This window comes from Capsicum annuum, chromosome 11 (assembly GCF_002878395.1).
Source record: "Capsicum annuum cultivar UCD-10X-F1 chromosome 11, UCD10Xv1.1, whole genome shotgun sequence".
Taxonomy (NCBI): Eukaryota; Viridiplantae; Streptophyta; class Magnoliopsida; order Solanales; family Solanaceae; genus Capsicum; species Capsicum annuum.
The window spans coordinates 180,514,521-180,537,569 of NC_061121.1; the positions used below are offsets into that span (position 1 = coordinate 180,514,521).

At 32.6% G+C, this 23,049-nt stretch overlaps 1 pseudogene; it reads left to right on the forward strand.

The window, feature by feature from the left end:
• The window catches only part of LOC107847089, a 50,731-nt pseudogene that overhangs the window by 12,807 nt on the left and 14,875 nt on the right, over nt 1–23,049 (forward strand).

The window sequence follows — 23,049 nt, forward strand, 5'->3', positions numbered from 1 at the left end:
ACATAAACCAAATGATGTGGTAGTGTAGCAAGAAATAGCCAACATGAACTCCAAATTGAAGCTATTTCATTGTTAGTCCTTCAAACAATTTTTCATACAACATGTACACTTAAAATCAACATGTGTACCATAGAAAAATCATCACCGCGATTTTCTGTTACAACATGTGTAAGCACTTAAACTACATGTGCTCCACCAGAAAATCTTAATTTTCAAGGTTCAACATGTGCAACATGTTACATGGTGCAACAACTAGAAAATTCACAAGGTAGAATGACATTTCATATATGTCTCCAAAAGAAAAATCCAATAAAACAACAATATGATCTTATCAATATGAGACATAGCCAACACATAAGGCAAAAAGCCTTAATATAATAAAATAATATTAAAATGTGCACAGTAATAATCAACAACATAAAGAGAAAGGTCATTAATGAACTTACTTCCACTGATCTTGAGATATATGCAATGATCAATCTTGTTCTCCACAAACCCCATAGAAGTGATAATTTTTTCGAACTTCAAGTACCACTCTCAAGAAGCTTGCTTCAAGCCATAGATAGATTTCTTAAACTTACACACAAGATTCTCGCTGCCTTTACCAATAAAATTTTAGGGTTGTTGTATGTAAACCTCTTCATTAAGATCATTATTCAAAAGGATGTCTTTACATCGATCAGATATAGCTCAAGATCAAAGGGACTCATTTGTTGCCTAGTTTCTGCATATCTATCATAGTACTCACCCCTTTGATCAGACATCACTATCTTAATGACCTTTCTCAGTTGTTTCTCTACTTCAGTTTTAACCACTTTGAACATTCAAGAGAATCTGATCTTTTTCTTAAAAAAAAAACATAATCATATCGAGAAAAGTCATTGATAAAGGTGATAAAATAACTTAGTAGAATACAGACCACTTATGTCTGTGTGAATGATTTTCAACAAACCAGAACTATGAGTAATATTTTTTTTCTTGTTTTAGTCAATTTTCCTCTAATGCAATCAATACATGTTCCTATGTTCCCAAAATCAAGAGAAGGTAAAATATTAGATTCTAAAATATTAGATTCAACCAATTTATCAACTCTATCCTTAGAGATATGACCTAAACGCCTATGCCACAACATGCCTAATTTTTAGTTTAAAATTGGTTTGGTTAGAACCAACAATTTCAGAATTAAAAGAGTTGTATTCAAAATCAGAAGTCAAGAAAATTTTAAACAAGCCATCAGATAGGATTTCATGACCAACAACTCGAAAGTTCAAAAGCAAATTAACTTTTTCATTAAGAGAATTAAAATCATAACCAAATCTGTATAAAACTGAAATAGAAATCAAATTTCATCGAAAAGATGGTACATAAAGAGTGTTTTTACAGTTTCTAAGTCTAAAATTATAGATTTCTATGAACTCTACTTCAATTTGGACATCTGTGGCGACTCTAATTTTTGACTCCATTTTTCTTGGGTTCCTTTTGTTTTTGAACCCCTGCAAGAAAATGGAAACATGTGCAGTAGCTCCACTATCAAACCATCAAGAATTAATGGGGACATGTACGAAGTGTGACTCAAAACAAACAAGAGCTAGAAGATTATTTTCTTTTGACACCTTCTTAAAAGTATGATTATTAGGTCTTTTAAACTTTCTAGGTCCCTTGTAAGAGTTTGCTTTAGAGTCATAAGAAGCTAACATGGCAACCTCACCCTTCTCCCTTTAATTTTTCCCTCTTCAACAACACATTTGGAGATTGACCAAGGTTCATACTGAGTATTATAGGTAGTTTTCATTTGGCTAAACTCAGCAGGCAAAGATTTAAGAGCAGAGTGAATAATGTAAGTATCAGGAAGAGTTATTTCAAGAGTTTTCAGTTTGGACTAAATGTGGACCATCTTAAGTATGTAATCTCTAACACTCCCAGTAAAGTCATACCTTACTCCTGCAAGTTTATTCATTAGATCTCTAGTCTTAGCCTTATTGGATACAAGATACCTTTCCTCTACTTGGTCAAGAAACCTTTTGGTATTGATAGTTTCACGCAAGCCACTTTTAGGGTGCTTAACAACCAACCTCCTAAAGGCAAGGATGCATAGCCTATTAGATCTCTTCCACTTAGCATTAAATTCTTTTTTAGTAGTTGTACTAGAATCAGTGAGAGCCGAAGGCCTATACTCACGCAAGGCTTGATCTATGTCAGTCATGCCCGAAGCAAATTCTAGATCTTATTTTCATCGCTTAAAGTTAGAGCCCGATAGAACCACAACTTCAGCATTGTTATTGTTTAAATAAATGATAACTTTTCACAACATAATATGAATGAATTTATCAAAATATCAAGGCATAAGAATAATAATCTTATCACAATTATGAGTCTCGCAACATCGACAAGCAGCCCCCCTTTGGGCAGGGCAAGAAAATATTTTCAATATTAGAAACCTATCCCCTTTGGGCAGATAATTTACTAAATGAAAATATTTTCACATAATTAGACTCATCACAATACTAATTTAAAACATGCCATAAATCTCCTTTGGGAAGATTATTGTATGTTCTAACTTAGTGATATCCCTGGAAATGAACTAAACAAGTCTCATAAAGTAAGGAAAATAGGTCACTTTGGCGTACACTACTTACCCTAATCTATAAAACAAATTCAATCTCAGGGATTCAATATGTCATTGCTTAATTTACTCATGTGACACAATAAGTAACCACACAATTAAAAATATTATAAATCTAATTTAGTTACAATTCAAATGAAACCAAATTCAAATAGAATAAACAAATAAATAACAATTCGACATCTTTTTATAAACAATAGCTTAAATAAATAAATAACATTTTAGTTTCATGCAACAGTGCCAAATTATTACTAGCAAGTAAACTATCATCAACATAAATGATAGCAAAATCTACCATAATATAAATGTCAATTCAAGAGATAATATCACCATAAGCCCGAAATAATAAGACGAGTAGTCTAATGACAAATGAATAATAATATTATAGACACGTAATACCGTTTATCCTGTCTTACCACGTATCCTATCCACGTGGTAATTTCCCACAAGAAAAATAAAATAAATAACCACCTCATTATTTTATTTATTTATTTTTATCTTTATCTCATTTAACAAATTCTAATAAATTTTATCTTCTTTTAAACATCCCAACAACCTCTCCAATTAAAAGAGGACACATAACCCTCCCTCCTCCAATACCCTCCTACCCTACCTACCCACGTGACCCCCTTCCTCACATTTCTTGTCCACAAAGAAAAAAAGAAGATAAACATACACACTATAAAAAGGAGGACCCATAGGGAAAAGGGGGCAGCATATCAAAAAAGAGAATAAGGCACCATCGTTTTCCTCTTTTCTTTTTCCTTTTCGAATCCACGATCCGACGAGCAACAAACACGCCATTTTTGTGACTCCATTCATAAGCACAGCTCACCTTCACAAATTCACACACACACTGATTACACCATCACTCTTCTACACACTTCACACACAGATCGGAGATGGAGAAAAAAAAGAGAATTAAGAATTGAGAGAAGGAAAATTTAGGATAAAACAGAGAGATCGAGAAGAGAGAGTTGAGATTGAGAGAGATGAGGGTAACATGGAGCTGAGGGAACGCAAGTTTCATGGTTTAGTTCCTGTTTCGGTGACAAATTCACCGGAAACACATCTAAGCCATCACAAATCCGTTCAAAACCCATTGGAATACTTCACCACTGGTACTTCTTTGTCGATTTCGGTCATCGCCTAAGTTTACCAGAGTTACGACAACACAAAATAGTTAAACAAGCCTCGACCTGCTTTTGATTCTGTCCAAACGCATAGGAATCAGGCTGGATTTCTCTTATTTCTCACGATTTTTGAGTTCAAGGTTGGGAGGGTTCATCGAAATCTGGTTCAGGTTTCTCTGTTTAGAGATTCTCAATTTCGAGTTGGAGGATTTTGTTTGATTGGGGTTCGACTTAAGGTTTTCAGATGCAGACTCTCTCTTTATTCAAGTAACACTAAATTTGAAAAAGCATCAAATTGAAGTCTAATTCTACTCTTTACCTCTTTTATTTCATTGTTAATGATATTTAATGCATTGATTTTAATATTGTGTGTTGATTGATTCGTGATGATGTGTATTATTGCCGTTTTGACTCGGTGTTTGATTTCCTTGATTATGGATGGGTTATGGTTGTGGATTGTTGAAATGGTGATTGCAAATTGTGGAAATTTGGTTTAAAAGGGAATGTGGGGTTGGATGGTAGCAATTGATAAAAATGAATATTGTTTAGTCTTGATTTATTATCGTTGGTTGTTTTGGAGTAAATACGAATGCTAAACGTGATAGTATCCTAATAGAATGAAATTAGTAGGCAAACGGTAGGGCTAGGTAGGCAAATTTAAGAATAACGATTGGTTGAGTGTTTGAATGTGTGCGTGAATGATTCATTCTATTACACAAAAATTGAAATTGTACTCATTTGGCCGAGGAATACCCTGAGAGATTTGTATTAATTTATCTGGGGAATGCCCCGAAGTATCATGTACATAAAGGAGGCTCGTGATCAAGGCCCGAGGCATCGGGTAAAGCATTGAAGAGTAGTTTAGGATTAGTGTAGGTTTACTTTTCAGTACCCTTTTTATTTTGGGCTGTAATAATTGGAATGGACACTATATTTTAGACTCATTTTATTTTGTTTATTTGATTGATTGTTTTGTGTGTTTTGTGTGGTTTATACATTCATAGTGTAAAATTAGCCAATACGTTCTACTAAGAGACCGTGTTCGAACCACGGGATCAAGGGGTGCCTAACACCTTCCCCTCGGTTAATAGAATTCCTTAGCCGGAATCTCTATTCGCGGATCAATTTTAAAGATTCAAATTATTTTGGAAAGGATCTTCAAAAGGTGACTTGGCACACCGGATTATGTCAAGTGGCGACTCGAAGTTTAAATGTAAATAATCCTTTTTCGAAATAAATTATCAATCCTTTGTCACTTTTAATAATAAAAACCCTTTCGACCCTTAAAATAATTTGTTTTGGAGTTTAAAAAAAAAGGGGTATGACAGCTCTGGCGACTCTGCTGGGGATCTTTCAGAATTCGAGCTTATTTTTTTGGAGTTGTATCGGCTTAGTTTGATATTATGGGTGTGTAAACATTGTTTGTGTTATCGTTTGTTGTTTATTTTATCATTGTTGAGTGCTTATGTGCCCTTTGTTTACAATTTTTCTCTTATGTGTTACCACTTTATAACTGGCATCATGTGCATAACCCGAGTCAATTCTTTCTGCAACAAGTTCTGTAGTACACGCTGTGTACACAACATATAATTGAGTCACCCTTATTTTAGGAGGGGGAGCCATCGGCTGGTATGGAGTAGGTGGACAACCAAAGCAGCCACTATCGACCATACGCTCCCCCAAACAGCCTTGTTAGTGAACCCCAGCGTAGGTCAGCCTTTAGGTCATACTTATGTGCATCATATTGAGACCTAGCGAGGCCCATTTGGTCCTTTATAGGAGACTCACCTCTACAGCATTCCTATGTATTAAATGTTGCATCTTTGAGGGTAACGTGGTCATTTCACGGACTGATTTGGAGAAAGTATGTGTTAGAAGTAAAGTGTGTAGGCAGTATAAAATTTTAAATAAAAAAAAGGTGAATAAAAAAAAAGGTTTGGTAGTTTATAGGATTCTTTATGGCTTTTGTTTTTCACAATTCAAAAAAAAATATTTTTTTTACTTTTTGCACTCATTTCTCAAAAAATCAAAAACGTTAAAAAGATTTTCCTTTTATTTCTTTTGTAAGTATTCACAATTCGAAAACTCCAAAAATATTCTTTTCCTTTCAAAAGGAGCTTTGTACATTTTTATATAACGAAAATATCAAAAAAAAATTCTTTCATAGTTGTTGGTGTTAGTTTCCAATTAAAATTCCAAAAAGATTTTATTCATATGTCTTTAGTCGTGTCGCTCAATTCAGGATTTAGTTTGTCATTTAATCCTTAATTGTCCAATCTGGATGAACTATGCACCCCTGATTCTCCTCTATCGGGAGTGAGATACGTTGGCAACCTATTGTGGGCTCGGGGATCTTATTTCAAAAAATCCAAAAAGATTTTCTTCACTCTTTATTAGAGTAGGTGTTTCATATACATCTTTAAAAGAAAACTACAAAGAATATTTTTTCTTTAATGGTTCAACTTTCATTTTCATATGAAATTCAAAATCTAAAACCCAAAAAGATTTTCTTTGGTAATCATAGTCTTCATTTTGTATAGGAATTTGAAAATTTTAAAAAGATTTTCTTCACTCTTCACTTAGAGTAGGTGTCATATACATTTTTTTAAAAGGAAACTCCAAAAAGATTTTTTCTTTAATAGGTTCAATTTTCATTTTCATATGATTTCAAAATCGAAAACCCAAAAAGATTCTTCTTTGGTATTTATATGTTTTCATTTTTATAGAGATTTAAACCTGAAAAATGCAAAAAATATTTCGTCAATTCTTTTGACAATTTGTTATTTTCTTTTCTTTTTTAAAGTTTCAAGAAAAAAAAAAGAAAAAGAGTTTAATCGGCTATTTTGACAAGACTTCACGAACTACGCACACCTGATTCTTCTCTCTCGGGAGTGAGATACGTAGGCACCCTTCTTGATTTCGGTGATCTTTTCTAAAAGAAAAAATACTAATAAAAGGTTTTGGAAAAAAGGTGTTGAACTCTAATGTATTTGGTATTTCTTTTGTTTAGTTAGTTTAAGGTGATTGGTTTGTGGCATTGTGGTTGGTCCTCCACATCACACCAAATCTAAGAAAGGTTTAATTGTGTCCAACAAGGATATAGAGAGTGGCCTCATGGATCAAACAAAGAGTCAAGAAATTGAGAGTTTAAAGGAAAAGAATTTAAGACTAAGACAACAAATGATGGAAATGTATCGATCTTGGGCCAGTGGGCTGCCTCCTCCTCCATTCCCCACTACTGACCCTGCAAATACCTTGAGTCTTCCACCAAAATAGAAAAGTCATTTTCCTACTATTTTTGATACACCACAGCATGCCTCAGAATCTATTCCACGTCAAATGAACCTCAATACTTTCACCACTCTTTCTTTAGCTCCTCAATATAAGTCTACCACATTTACATCACCACATATCGTTTGTGCTTTCTTTGCGCAACCTTATACAAAATCTTCTACTTTGGCTATCAATTTAATGATTGTGCTTCCCTAGTCCACTAGTGAATCCACATTCAATACTCATGATGATCATTGTTATACTCTTGAGCCTGCAGTTAAGTTAAGTGGACCGCCAAAATTTCTTACTAAGAAGCCTAGTATGCTAGAAGACCCAGAGAAAATGGTTGGAAAGTTAAGAGTGTAGAAAATGATATGAAAAGTTCCTTGGGACTTGTGGGATATGAAGATGTTTCATATAAAAACTGGGGCATGTTTTCAAGTGTTAACCTTCCTCCAAGCTTTGAAACATCAAAATTTGAGGAGCTTGGCAGACAGAATGATTCTGTGAAATATTTGGGATGATATTGTAATCAATCAACGAAAACTGAAGGAAAGAAGAAAGAAAATGCATCTGTTGTCATGCCTGGGCCAAAGCAGAGTTTGAGAGATCCAACTCACCAATACCGTCAGCCTCAATCCCGAGCTTACATATCAAATCCACTTATCCATCTGCAATAAGGTTTCTCTTTTCAAAATCCAAGGAGTTCTATTCCACTTCCTCAATGTCCTTTGAACAATGCACAATTGTGTACCCATCCATCTTCTTATCCACAATGGCATGCACATGTCCCTCAACATCGTCCTCGACCCCCACAAATTTACCAAGGAACCTCTAAATTCAAGTTTTATCCGAGGCCAAAGTTCATAAAGAGGAGGAAGTAAAAGGATAATTTCACTCCTATTGGGGAGTCCCATGCCAGTTTGTTCCAGATATTAAGACATAGGGGCAAGATTACTCCTCTCCTTGGGTATACACCTGACCCATATTCAAGAAATTTTATTCCTAATATATGGTGTGCATATCATTCTGATGTTTAGGATCATAGTACTGAAGATTGTCGGACTTTGAAAAGAGAAATAGAAAAGATGATTCAAGATAAATTGATTGTGGTGCAAAACATTAACCCCTCGACCATCCCACAGAGTTCTTCACCAGCACACGGTACTGCACAATATGTGGGAGGCAATGAGTTAAGCATGGGGATCCAGAACTTATTTGTTGAAGGAAATATGTCTGACAGTGGTGGAAGCTCTAGTCATGCTGATATGCAAACCAGTGGCTAATATGTCAGGCTGAGCAATTGAGAAGTCACCCCTCTCCCTACTAGGAAGAGGTCTGGTAGGTTGTTTTGTTTTCTTTTCTGTTATCTGAATTATTTTAGGGTGGTAGTTTAGGATCTATCTTGTTTTGTCCCTTTTGTCATTTATGGTCAAACCTTTTCTATTTTTTATTCCAACTAAATAGAATGTCCCTTTTCCCTTTGTGTTTAAATATATGTTATTTGTTTGTTTTCTTTACATAGTACATTTTATGTTGGCTCTAGTGATATGACATGCTGGCGGAATTCTTGCTAGGTCTTAAAATCCAATTTGAGCATGAACTTTGAATCAGAGGGATAAAGTTAGAAAAAGTATGTGAGAAATAGGTAGCGTGTTAAGACATTTGGTGACCATGTTGAAACCTCCTTTCAAAATTAGGGCAATTTTTTTGATAATCACCAAAATAACTTGGTCATCAATCGTAAGGCATGCCTCAATTAGGTCAAATAGTAGATGCGTGATCTTATATCAAGAGGAACAGAAAGAAAATTAGCTCCACGAAATCATGAGTCATTCAATGTAAGGAATGTACAACAAAAGTGGAGTTGTATGCTAGAAAAGCGCAGAAGAAGTAGTGATGCACAAACTCAGTCAAATTTAATGTTGTAAAAGATGTCACACATAATTTTCATCTCTAACTTTCAAATTGCATGTTATTTACTTGAATTTACAAGGATTGATATGACGAAGGCATTTCATTCTGCTATCCAAATATTGTGTCATCCTTTATTTACCTCATTTGAGCCTTAGTTTTATTTTCTTTCATATACCACTTTTAGAATAAAGATAGAGTCAGCAAGGCTCAAAAGAAGAATGTCAAGCAAAAGAATGGAGTCAGAAAATTTCCAAAAAAAGAGAGAGAGAAAAAATGTGTCGAAAAAAAAATGAGTGTTAAGAAAAATAAAATCAGAAAAAAAATTCCAAAGAGAAAAAAAAATAAATAAATAAAAACTAGAATCAAGTAAACAAATAAGCTGCCAAAACTACGCGTGACCTGATTCTCCTCTCTCGGGGGTGAGATACGTAGGCTGCCCTACTATGGGCTCAGTCCAACTAAATAAACAATTTAGAATTATCCAGTCAAAAAAAACTGGGGCATGAGTTAATCCTCATTGTTTGAGTCGATTCCAAAAGTTATAAGTCCTGCACCACTTCAAGTGTCGTTTGGGTCATGTCATCCCTTCTTTCTAACCTTATCTAGAAGCCAAGTTACAACTAAAGAAAGACCTTCAAATTAATCTTTGAGAATGTTAAGGCTAAGTATGCAATGGATATGATGATGCATTTTGGTTACTACTTATCTTCCTCAGCATAAGAAATCAGGAGAGAAATAAAAATGAGAGAGTCTTATTGGTAAAAACTCTCACGGGCATCGTAAGGCGATGGTAAGTTGAGAGAAATAAAAATGAGAGAGTCTTACTGGTGAAAACCCTCACGGGAACCATAAGACAATGGTGAGTTGAGTGAAATGAAAATGGTGAAGTCTCATTAGTGAAAGACCTTCACGGACACCATAAGACAATGGTGAGTTGAGAGAAAGAAAATGAGAGAGGCTTGTTGGCAAAAACCTTTCAAAGCGCCACTAGCCGAATGAGGTCCCCGAATGTAATTGGCCTAAGGAAGTAACTTAGTTTTAGGGCCATTAACTCAAGAACAATTGGTAGAAAGTTTGGATGGAAAGATCAGGCAGCTTAATCCAAAATGCATGGCATAATCATTAGAGTTGACTGTCTTTTCTAGATAAATATTTATTTCTTTGTTTCAAATGGTGACATTCATTGTATTTTCTTTCTTCTCTTTATTTTTATTTTATTTTCTTGAGTCAGTAGTCCAAATAAAAATCATTGTCATTTTTCTCTTGTCTTTGAGTTAAGTCCATGTCAAAATAAGTGAGAAAAGATTTCAAAACTGGCAACCAGTTTCTTCAATGGTACAAAGCAATACAGAAAGAACGGCGCATGAAAGAGACATGATTGTGAGCCGAAATAAAGCATGCAGAAAATTTTATTGATAGACAAGTCCGGGAACTCATGAAAATACTAAGGTTTAAAGGGTTTATCTGAGGAGCATGGCAAAGCAAAGATACTGTGTTTGTGTCAAAGTCACTCTTAATAATCTGAGTTTAGGTCTATGATGTATCAAGTCAATGATATATGCTAATGGTTGGAAGTAAGGTTAAATATGACGATGGGAAGAGCGTTTTCCACGAAAGCAAAATCCACAAACCAGCCACCATGTTTTTAAACTCATAACTTTTCTTTGTATGAAACAAGAACACAGGTTACCTTCAAATCAAGGACTTTAGAGCATAAATATCAAGGGATGCAATGCCTCATTCCTACAAATGTAGGAAACAATATTGATGCATAGGTTTGATAATCAAATCATAATAAAAGTCATCATCATATATCTCTCGGAGACATACTTTCTTGTCCAGGGATTTTAGTTTTCATTTGCTAGGAGATACACTTCTTAAATTAAACCTTGATTCCTATAAGACGTACCTTTTAGTCGAGTCATCCCCTTGATTCCTATAAAATGTACTTTTTAGTCGAGTCATCCCCCTGATTCCTATAAGACATACCTTTTAGTCGAGTCATTCCGCTTGATTCCTATAAGATGTACCTTTTAGTCGAGTCATCTCCCTTGATTTCTATAAGACGTACCTTTTAGACGAGTCATCCCCCTTGATTCCTATAAGACGTACCTTTTAGTCGAGTCATTCCCTTTGATTCCTATAAGATGTATCTTTTAGTCGAGTCACTTCCCTTGATTCCTATAAGACGTACCTTTTAGTCAAATCATCCCCCTTGATTCCTATAAGACGTACCTTTTTAGTTGAGTCATCCCCCTTGACTCCTATAAGACGTACCTTTTAGTCGAGTCATCCCCCTTGATTTCTATAAAATGTACCTTTTAGTCGAGTTATCCCCCTGATTCTTATAAGACGTACCTTTTAGTCGAGTCATTCCCCTTGATTCCTATAAGACGTACCTTTTAGTCGAGTCATCCCCTTTGATTCCTATAAAACGTACCTTTTTAGTCGAATCTTCCCCCTTGATTCCTATAAGATGTACCTTTTTAGTCCCTTAATCCCCCTTGAATCCTATAAGAAATGCCTTTTAGTCAAGTCATTCCCCTTGATTCCTATAAGATGTACCTTTTAGTCGAGTCATTCCCCTTGATTCCTATAAGACGTACCTTTTAGTCGAGTCATCACCCTTAATTCTTATAAGACGTACCTTTTAGTCGAATCATTCCAATTAACTCATAGAAGATGCATTTCTTTGTGTGAGTTTTTTTTTAGTTTTGAGGTAATTTCAGGAGCCCTTCTGAAGAACAGGGCGAATACATGAAAAGTTAAGCCACAAGGTAAAGCAGTTGAAAAGCAAGCAACAAGAGAAAGAAGATTGAAAGTCAACAGTTGAAAATGGCAAGTCAGGAACCCGCCTGAAGAACAGGGTGAAGAAATTGAAAGGCAAGCAATAAGTTGAAGAAAATGCAAGTCAGGAGCCCGCCTGAAGAACGGGGTGACGAAGTAGCGAGTCAGGAGTCAAGGAAAGCTACATAGATAGAGTTTTTGTAATTTTATTTATTTATTTAACTTATAACTTTTATTTTTGATGTAATGACAGAGTCGCAGACTGGAACCTCAACGGGACCTCACTCGACTCTCCAACTCGGTTGTCCTTCTTCCTTTTATTTCTTCCTTTGAATAATGGTTGGGTCAAAATTCTGTCTCATTGTCTGCTTCTTTGTATGAAAACACTTTGTGTTTACATGTAAAGAGGGGCATGATGTAGACACGTAAAGTTGTCCCTTCCTGAAAGTATGTTTACCATTTATCCCATCTTACCACGTATCCTATCTACGTGGTAATTTTCCCACAAGAAAAATAAAATAAATAACCACCTCATTATTTTATTTATTTATTTATTTTTATCTTTATCCCATTCAACAAATTCTAACAAATTTTATCTTCTTTTAAATATTCCAACAACCTCTCCAATCAAAAGAGGACACATCACCCCCCAATACCCTCCTACCCTACCTACCCACGTGACCCTCCACCTCACATTTCTTGTCCACAAAGAAAAAAAAAGGATAAACATACACACTATAAAAAGGGGGACCCACAGGAAAAAAGGGGGCAGCATATCAAAAAGGAGAATAAGGCACCATCGTCTTCCTCTTTTCTTTTTCCTTTTCGAATCCACGATCTGACGAACAACAAGCGCGCTATTTTTGTGACTTCATTCACACACACAACTCACCTTCACAAATTCATGCATACACTGATTACACCATCACTCTTCTACACATTTCATACACAGATCGAAAATGGAGAAAAAAAGGAGAATTAAGAACTGAGAGAAAGAAAATTTAAGACAAAACAGAGAGATTGAGAATAGAGAGTTGAGATCGAGAGAGAGGAGGGTAACACGGAGCTAAGGAAATGCAAGTTTTGTGGTTTGGTTCCTGTTCTGGTGAGAAATTCACCAGAAACACATCTAAGCCATCATAAATCCGTTCAAACCCCATCAGAATACATCACCACTAGTATTTCTTTATTGATTTCTATCATTGCCTAAGTTTACCGGAGTTACGGCGACACAAAACAGTTAAACAAGCCTCGACCTGCTTTTGATTCTGTTCAAACGCATAGGAATTAGGCTGGATTTCTCTTATTTCTCATGATTTTTTAGTTCGAGGTTGGGCGGGTTCATCGGAATCTGGTCTAGGTTTCTCTATTTGGCGATTCTCAGTTCTGAGTTAGATGATTTTGTTCGATTGAGGTTCGACTTGAGGTTTCCAGGTGCAGACTCTCTTTATTCAAGTAACACTGAATTTGAAAAAGCATCAAATTGAGGTCCAATTCTACTCTTTACCTTTTTTATTTCATTGTTGATGATATTTAATGCATTGATTTCAATATTGTGTGTTGATTGATTCGTGATGATGTGAACTATTGTTGTTTTGACTTGGTGTTTGATTTTTTTTATTATGGATGGGTTATGGTTGTGGATTGTTGAAATGGTGATTGCGAATTGTGTAAATTTGGTTTTAAAAGGATTGTAGGGTTGGATGGTAGCAATTGATAAAATGAATATTGTTTAGTATTGATTTATTATCGTTGGTTGTTTTGGAGTAAATACTAATGTTAAACGTGATAGTATCCTAATAGGATAAAATTAGTTGGTAAACGGTAGGGCTGGGTAGGCAAATTTAGGAATAACGATTGGTTGAGTGTTTGAATGTGTGTGTGAATGATTCGTTCTATTGCACAAAAATTGAAATTGTACTCATTTGGTGGGAATGCCCCGAGAGATTTGTATTGATTTATCCGGAGAATGCCCCGAAGTATCATGTATGTAAAGAAGGCTCGTGATCAAGGCTCGAGGAATCGGATAAAGCATTGAAGAGTAGTTTAGGATTAGTGTAGGTTTACTTTTCAGTACCCTTTTTATTTTAGGTTGTAATAATTGAATTGGACACTATATTTTGGACTTATTTTATTTTGTTTGTTTGATTGGTTGTTTTGTGTGCTTTGTTTGGTTTATACATTCATAGTGTAAAATTAGCCGATACGCTCCACCAAGCGACCATGGTCGAACCATGAGATCGAGGGGTGCCTAACACCTTCCCATCGGTCAACAGAATTCTTTCGCGGATTAGTTTTAAAGAGTCAAATTATTTTGAAAAGGATCTTCCAAAGGTGACTTGGCACACCGGATTATGTCAAGTGGCGACTCGAAGTTTAAATGTAAATAATCATTTTTCGAAACAAATTATCAATCCTTTGTCACTTTTAATAATAAAAACCCTTTCGACCCTTAAAATAATCTGTTTTGGAGTTTTAAAAAAAAGAGTTTGACAAATATTAAATACTCTCACTAATCCAGCAAATCAAATGACTCAACAACACCCATATTCTGAACATGTTGCAATAAAAACTATGGGTCTTAGCCCCTGGTTAGTGGATCAGCAAGCATCAAATTAGTAGGTATATGTTCAATCACAATATCCTCCCCTTTAACCATGTTATTGGTCCCAGGATAATCAGTCGATCTTTACCATGCCTTTTGTTGTCCTGACCCTTTTTTATTCAAAATCATGTTGATAACTACCCAAAATATTTAAACATCACATGTGGGAGTTCTTGTTTCAAAACTATGCAAGCTACTCCTTTTTTAATAGTTTATTATACAGTAGTCATCTTTTTCATCAATCACATGCAAATTCTTTATTAGAAAATATGAGCATTCGTAAATCAAGGAAGAAACCTCTCATTCTTTTATAAAACTATAACAATCCATAACATTGTTAGGACAATGAGTTGCATAACAAGAGAGGTAATTACGCAAATCATGCTCTCATATAACTTTTCAAACTAATAACACATGTACATATGAAAATAATTCAAGCTTAGGGAAAACAACCTCATAGTTTATATAAAATTTCATTATAATATGGGACTTACAATGCATGCTCTTCAACAATTTCAAAACCCATCTCATGTACGAAATTAAATACCTTAAATGCTTGTTTAATTGATAAATTTATCCCATGGAGTTTAGGATAGTCCCACATATAAGAAATTTTGCATTTTAAGATTCAACTATTCTAGTTCGCCTTGTAGGACAGTAGAACCCATATCCTTTAGAATGAGCTCGATAACCAATGAAAAAAATAAGCAAGGTTCTAAATTCAGTTTTATATGTTTTACTTCGGCAGGACATCCCCAAACTCGAAAATAATTTAAACTGGATTTCCTATTGGCCCACAACTCAAAAGGGGTTTTAGGGAGACGATTAAGAATGTACATGGATGTTTTAATACCCTCACCCAGACGAACCCACGTAAGTTAGATCTACTCATCATACTTCTCATCTTGTTTTTTAAAGTACAATTTCGCCTTTTAAAATAGTGAAAAACTTCTAAAATAATTTTAATTTGCAAATACTAACAATATACTTTAAAACATATTTAGACACTTTTGACAAGGGAATCATTTCAGATTTAAGTTTAAGACGGAGTGTGTCACGATCATTATTTTCAATTATTTTTCTCATGAACTGAGTAATAGGGTTCAAGATCTATGTGAAAACCTCTGACACCATGTGTTAAATTAACACAGAAACATACCACAGATTCACATAAACCAAGAACACCTATAAAGTAAGGAATATGCGAGTAGAAAGATGCGTACTTTTGTCTGTCATTATATCACATAACCGGAGATGATTTGTCCGCTATTACAACATGTAACTTTAGACGAACAAGTCTGAGTCTTCCTCTCCTTTTCTTACGACGACTGACAGCATATGGAAATACGTCTTATGTTAAAGCCAGGAGAGGGGACCTAACCTTATAGTTATAGGCTTAAAAGCCTTAACCTAGTGCACCCCCATTATGGGCTCACATGTCTACTACAGGCCTACACTATTGCTAGCCCACACCAATAATATAAAATGGATACAGGCCCATATGGAATTCGTATGAATACACGATCTGTGTCTTGTCCACCAACTAATAACATCAGCCCGTTTTATTTTTAACGTAATAAAAAGTTAATGTTAAGTCCATATAAAATAAATAATTCTAACATGTACTACTTGATATTGATCTATATTTTTCGATAGAAGTGGCGTGTTTTTCCTTAGAGATCAATAATGTCAATTAAGTGCAGTTTACATGTACATAATTGTGACTTGAATAAATCCTGTATGCATTTTTTTAATTAATCGATTGGTTGGGTCCAACAATCAATCAATTTTAACAAATATCTTAATTCTAAACAGGCGGGGACATACTTCTACCATGGACACTATGGAATGCAAAGATCAACGGGGCTATATGGTTCACTCATAGTGGATGTTGCACAAGGTGAAAGGGAACCATTTCATTATGATGGAGAATTCAATCTATTGCTAAGTGATTGGTGGCACAAAGGTTCACATGAACAAGAAGTTGACCTCTCTTCCAATCCTTTTCGTTGGATTGGTGAACCTCAGGTATATACATATATTGCTCGATTACTCATTTTAATAGTCTTACTTTTTAAAAATACCACAAAGAAATTTAGCATTGTATACATAAATGTATATGTTAATAGATAAATATTTCGGATTTATAACACGTTAAATATACTCCGCCTCCCCTCCTCATTTTATTAGCTCAATTACGTAACGTAAATTCTCATATTTGAAATCTGGCGCAGCATGGTGCTTGCTTATATTTTGTTTTTCTTCCTTTTTATCTTTTTTTTTTTTTTTTTGACAAATTAAAGCCCTCTCCTACCATTTTCTATCTTTTATGTATGCACTCCCTGTTAGAATTTTACCAAGTAAGCTGTTATTGTTATATATATGCACTCCCTCAACTATGAGTATCATCATTTTCATGAGCTAATGGTGTAAAAAAGATTTTTTTATCTCGTTTAATTATGCAATCATAATATCTTAGAACTTAAATTGTTATAAAAATAACTATACCTTGTTTTACTTAAAATTGTGTGTTCAACGCTCCCATCTTCATTTTTGTACCTTTTGACAAATCCCTGCCCCCTTTCTGTATGCGCTACCCTTTTTTTTTTGGTCCAACACCCTCCTTTTTTTTTTACACGCTTTAACCAAATCACGTCCAAAAAGTTATTTTTCTTTTTTCCATAGTCGTTCACCGATAAGCAAACAGAAACATCATCAAGTGTTTAATTTTCAATGGAATTTTGGTCCCTATGTATGTCTCTTTGAATGATGATGTCTTTTTCGTGCCATTATAGTCCAAAGGCTAAATTCTTCTGGCTAAGGTTTCGGTCGTCTTCTATTTCGATACAATATCTTGTACTATTTTATTATGATGGTCAATTTATTTTGAAACTTATTTTCTTGCTATATATTCTGTAACAATATTTCATTAAATAACAGTCAAAAAAATCCCCCACAAACAATAAAATTATAAAAAGGTAAACAATAAAATTATAAAAAGGTTTGAGTGTATGATTATAAATGGATGTGTATTGAAGAATTTTACGAGTTAACAAGTAAAAGTACTAACGTTTTATCTTTTATCTCTCTTAACTTCACTGTTAAGTCAGGGATAGGTCATGCAACATGCTAACCATAGTTCGATTATTTAGAAACATATCCTTTTAACTTGAATTCATATTATATTATGATCTTCAACTTTGTATATATACAAGTAGACACTTAAATTTGGATAAAATTAAACAAGTAGATACATATATCATATGTGGCGTCCTACATGATTAATTCTTGTCCTACATGATGTCCTGCGTGTATTATGTCACATAGAACGTGTGTATTTACTTGTTCAATTTTATACAAGTTTAAGTGTCTACTTATGTACATCCAAAATTGAAGATCATAGATATAATTTGAGGCCAAGTAAAAGGCATGTTTATATATTATGCCTTTATTTATTAATTCAAATCTTTTTGTTTTTTTTCCTTTTGTTACAGACATCGAATCTTCATTTTCTTAATGTTAAGACTTTTTGAAGACCGCGTTCAACAGTAATCATCTCCTTATGTTTATGTTACTTCCTCCATTTAAAAAAAAATAATTTATTTTTGCTGTGACATAAAATTTAAAAAAATAAAGAAGAGTTTTAAATTGTATGGTCATCAATTAAAGTTATGTTAAATATATCAAAATATTTTTTGATTTTATGATATTAAACACGCTACATGAAAAGTTAAAATTAAAGTATTATAAAATTATCATTTTTTAAATGGATTAAAAATAAAGTAAGTCATTCTTTTTTAAACATAAGAAATAATATTTTTATATTTATTACTTCTCCCATCTTATTTTATGTGTCATCTTTTGATCGGATATAAAGTTTAAAAAATAAAGTAAAATTTTGTGAAATTTACCAAATTGTCTATTTTAGAAAAGTAAAAAAGAAAAGGAGTATTATATTTAAAATTAGAAGGAATCAAAAAGGTAAAAGAGAAAATATGACTTTAAATAATTATGAAATAAAGAAAGATAATATTCTTTTGGGTATGTATCAAAAATAAAAATATGTCACATAAAATGAGACAGAAGATAATAAAGTCGAAAAAATCTGACCTTTCTTTTCAAGTGGATGAATGATTTGAAAAAAAAGAAAAAAGTTAAATATTTTAACAAGTTTGTTTAACGTAAAACAACAATGAAATATATATAGTGGATTGGAGAACTCACAAAAGTAACTGTTGTAGCAATTTAATGACCCGTAGGGGTATGTTAGTATTTATATCAAAGTTATTTTGATTTTTATTGTGCATTAGATGTTTCCAATGAATCATGTATACCTAGTTTGACCGGAGTAAAATTACATTTATGCCTACGGTCTTAAATTGTAGTTTGACCGGAGTAAAATTACATTTATGCCTACGGTCTTAAATTGTACTTTCTTTGCTCACTATTATTTAATATTTTTTAAAAAAATATTTTTACTTCTCATATTTAACATATAAAAATAAATATAATTTTTTTTTCATTTTTATTATCAATTAATACCTTGTTAACTTTTGTAAGGTGCCATAACTAACATTAAAAGATACATTATTTATTGTTCGATTTAAAATTGTCAAACATAGACACTTAAGTACAAATTCATATATACTAAATATAAAATATATCACCTCTTTTAATTTTATATATTAATCTTAAAATTTCATAAATCTCAAGCATGTCCCAATTGAGGTAAATGTGTATAATTAAATGAGGTAACATATTTTATGTGATTAACTTAACTATCCAATAAACATTTATAAACATACCCAAAAATACTTCCTTTTCATTCCAATATATTATTTTCCTTTTTTATTTGTTGAAAAATGACTCTTTTGTCTTTTGCATATCTTTGATTTATATTCTACTCGACAAGTTTAACAACATAAGATTTTTAAAAACTTTCAAATATATTAAATAATATTTAATAAAAAATTAAAAAAATTTATTTATTTGATTGAATTTGTGTTTAATTAATTTTTTAAAACACTAATCTAAAAATAAGGAAAATTTTTTTTTATATTATTAATGAATACACTTAATTTACTTTAGTTGAAAGCAGCAAAATTAAAAATTTTAATAGGATATCACGCTAATATTAAAATTGGAGGACACAAAAACTTGAACTGCCTTACATAATTTAAATGCATAAAGATATTCGTTTAATTGATGAGACAAATTTTACGAAAAGAAGAAGAAGAAGATGAAACATATACGTGGCAATTACTGCACATTTGTGATATTTAATGATATGTAGGGGTATGTTCAGAGCCTGATCTAGAATTTAAAGGTTGTGGGTTCTGAACTTATAACTTTTACCACTAGATCAATAACACACTTTGTTTATGGGTTTTCAACTTATAATTCTTATATATTTATTAGTTTTTTTAATATAAATTCAAGAACCGAAAGAAAGCTATGGATTCTCGGGAACCCACACTTTATGTTGTGCATCCGTCCATGTGTATGTTAATAGTTATATCAAAGTTATTTGATTTTTATTGTGCATTAGATGTTTCCAATGCATCATGTACACCTACTTTAAGTGGAGTAAAATTACATTTATGCCTTTGGGCGTACTAATATTCATCTTTCTATATAATTAAAAAAAATAAAATTTAATTTTCTTTTCAGTCAGATATTTCTTTAGATTTTAACTGAATAATTTTGGCGAGTAGTAGTAAGGTACAAATATTCAAGCACTAGAGGCAAACGCCCGTGTTATTTTATGAAAAGTAAAAATATGCAATTTGATTTTGGTTCAAATAAATATATAATTTATTGGTATTTTAATTAAATTTTAAATTATCAAAAAAGTATAGTAAGAGGAAAATCTTCTTACTAAAAAGTTTAACATTTTATTTTTTATTTAATTTTATTGAAAATTATTCTTTCAATTTTTAAAACTTTATTATTTATATGTAAAAGTAATTAAATTTTAAAGATTTTATTTGATTAATATCTTGTACACTAAAACCTATAGTTATGGATCTAAATATGTTGACATACAACACTTTTCTTTTCAAGTAAAACTCTCTAGTATTTGAAAAAGTGAAAAAAAAAAAATGACAATATTTAATCAAAATGCATCATATAAATTTAAATGAAAAAATATACTTTTTTTCAAAGTACAAAACATAATCTAAAAAATGAAAGAAGTATATGCTTTTTGCTCTTTCTAATTTATTTTTTAGGCAAAGTTATCTTAATTATTAAAAAGAAATTAAACATGTCATTAAGTTCGCATTCTTTTAATATTAATCATTTTTATTAATATATAATTGATCAGCTGAAGAAAATCTTATTAACAATTTATGCAGCATTATTAAATATATAGGCAGTTTTTTTTTATTTGATCCATATTGACTTGACACATATCTTAAACATTATTTAGTAGAAATTTATTTTACTAAATTAATTTTATTAGTGTGTTTGATAACTTAAGTTTGATATTTAGTATTTGATATAGTTACTAAATCACAAGGTTAATATTAGAAGAAAATAACTAATATTTTTTTATTACTAAAATAAATAAGTAAAAAAAACTATTTTCTATATATTATTTTAGTATAAGAATAAAAATAAATATATGATATTTATTTAAAATTTAAGATTTTAACTAAAATTAATTAATATAAATTATTATGACTTCTCAAAATTACATAATTTATGTTAGACTTAGAAAAGTTTTGACGGTCCCCACTATATTTCAGCTTTTATTAATGATACAGCTATACCCCTCGTTATATTTTAGGCATAAATATACCTGTATCATTAATGAAAAGGTACATATATACCCTTCTCACTAACAACAGGATACGTGTCTATTTTCTATTCGTTTTTCCTTGTTTAATTTAATCCGTTTGAATTAATTTCGAATCCTATTCTAATATAACCCACACCCAATTTAAATTATAACCTGAACCCGACCCGATCTAAAGAACCTACAAGCCAGATGCGTCTCCACTCACGCGTCTTCCATTCTCTCCTTCTCTCACACTCTCACTCTCACTAACACAAAAAAATCCTAAAAAGACTTGGTTCTTTCATGATTCTTCTCATTCTACTATAGAGAATGAAGTCGGAGGGCCTTGTTTGGTGAACATGGGAAAAGTTTTTTCTTCTTTGTCATTCTTCTTCTCTATCTCTTCAAATTAAATGCTAAAAATTTTTCTCTATTCAAGCTTTAATTTTTTATTCTAAACTTCAATTCAAACAATCAAAAATTATTTTTTTGGTATAATGGATCAGCTAATCAACACATTTAACTAGTACATGATCTTTTCCTCCTCTGTTATTCTTTTCAGGCCATCAGAAGGACCAGCAGGAATCCAGAATTTTACAATCTTGGCTAAAAGTTTCTCTGCTTTAAGCTTCATGGCCTGAGACTGTTCATGAATCACATAAAAACAATTACTAAAAGACAGAGAATCACCAAAAAGAAAAATAAAACTAGACTAGGAAAGATAATTCTGAAAGAAAAGATTAACAGGGAAGTTCAGAAACTTCTTCTGGCGGGACATTTTCAGAAGAGCCAAACATTATACGGAAAAAGTCATTGTTTCCCCCTCAAATTATATACGAAAAGTCACTTACATACTTAAACTAATCAAACAACCCATTACACCCTTATTCTTATTTTTAGTGGAACTAACACCCCCCCCCCCTCTCTCTCTTTGTCTATGTGGCATGTGCGTGTATTTCAAATATATTGGGCGCGTGTACGAATAAAATGCAGAAAAAAGATAACTAAAAATATTAAAAATAAATTTAGTTATACACATGTCATTTTTCTAGCGGTTGTTATGAAGTTAATTACCAAATTGACTAATCTTTGTGGGCCTATTTTCTTTCACATTTTGGTAAATAATTTTTTTTCTTCTTTGACTTTATTTTTTGTCTTCCTCTTTCACCATTTTCATTGGGGATTCATTTTCATTGTACTTGGTGCCATTAATGGCCACCAAAATATCCACCAAGATCAACCCCCAAAACATTCAGTTTCTTCCGTTTCTTCAAAAATTCAACTGATTTACTTAAAATAGGAAGTGAATCACCAGTAAAAGATTAGAAAATATGGATCTACAATCGTCGGAAAAGAGTAAAAAACTCATCGCAATTTTGTCGAAAAATTCTATTAGAAAGTTCACGGTACTAACGAAATTTCTTCGACCTCCAAAGCACATAGAAAAACACCTTCCTCAAATCTTTCTTTTTGTAATTTCATCCCAAGATCTAAAAGTATCAATTGAAAACTTTTACTTTCGTCGGAAAATAAAATTTCGGCGACCCTCACTTTTTTTTTACCTCTATCTATCTCACGACTCATCCTTATTGAGAAGCATTTGAATCTTGATTTGCTTGATTCTCTGTTACTGTATTCGTTTGTTGGTGAAGTTCCCTTTTAGAGGTGATGGGATAGATGAATGGGGTAAGAAAGTTGGACTTGAAATTTTTTGTCTAAAAATAATGTTTAAAATTATTTATGACGTGGAAAGTGATCTGGAAAGTGACGTGGAGCGAGTGGAGTATACTCCACTCATTAAACTTGGGCATAGGTGTCGCGGGGAGATAATAGTTTCACTTTTATATAGTATAGGTGTGTAATAAGTCACTATGATAGTTTGAGTGTATCTTAGACTTTTTGTGTATAGTTTAAGGTGGAAACGATGAGT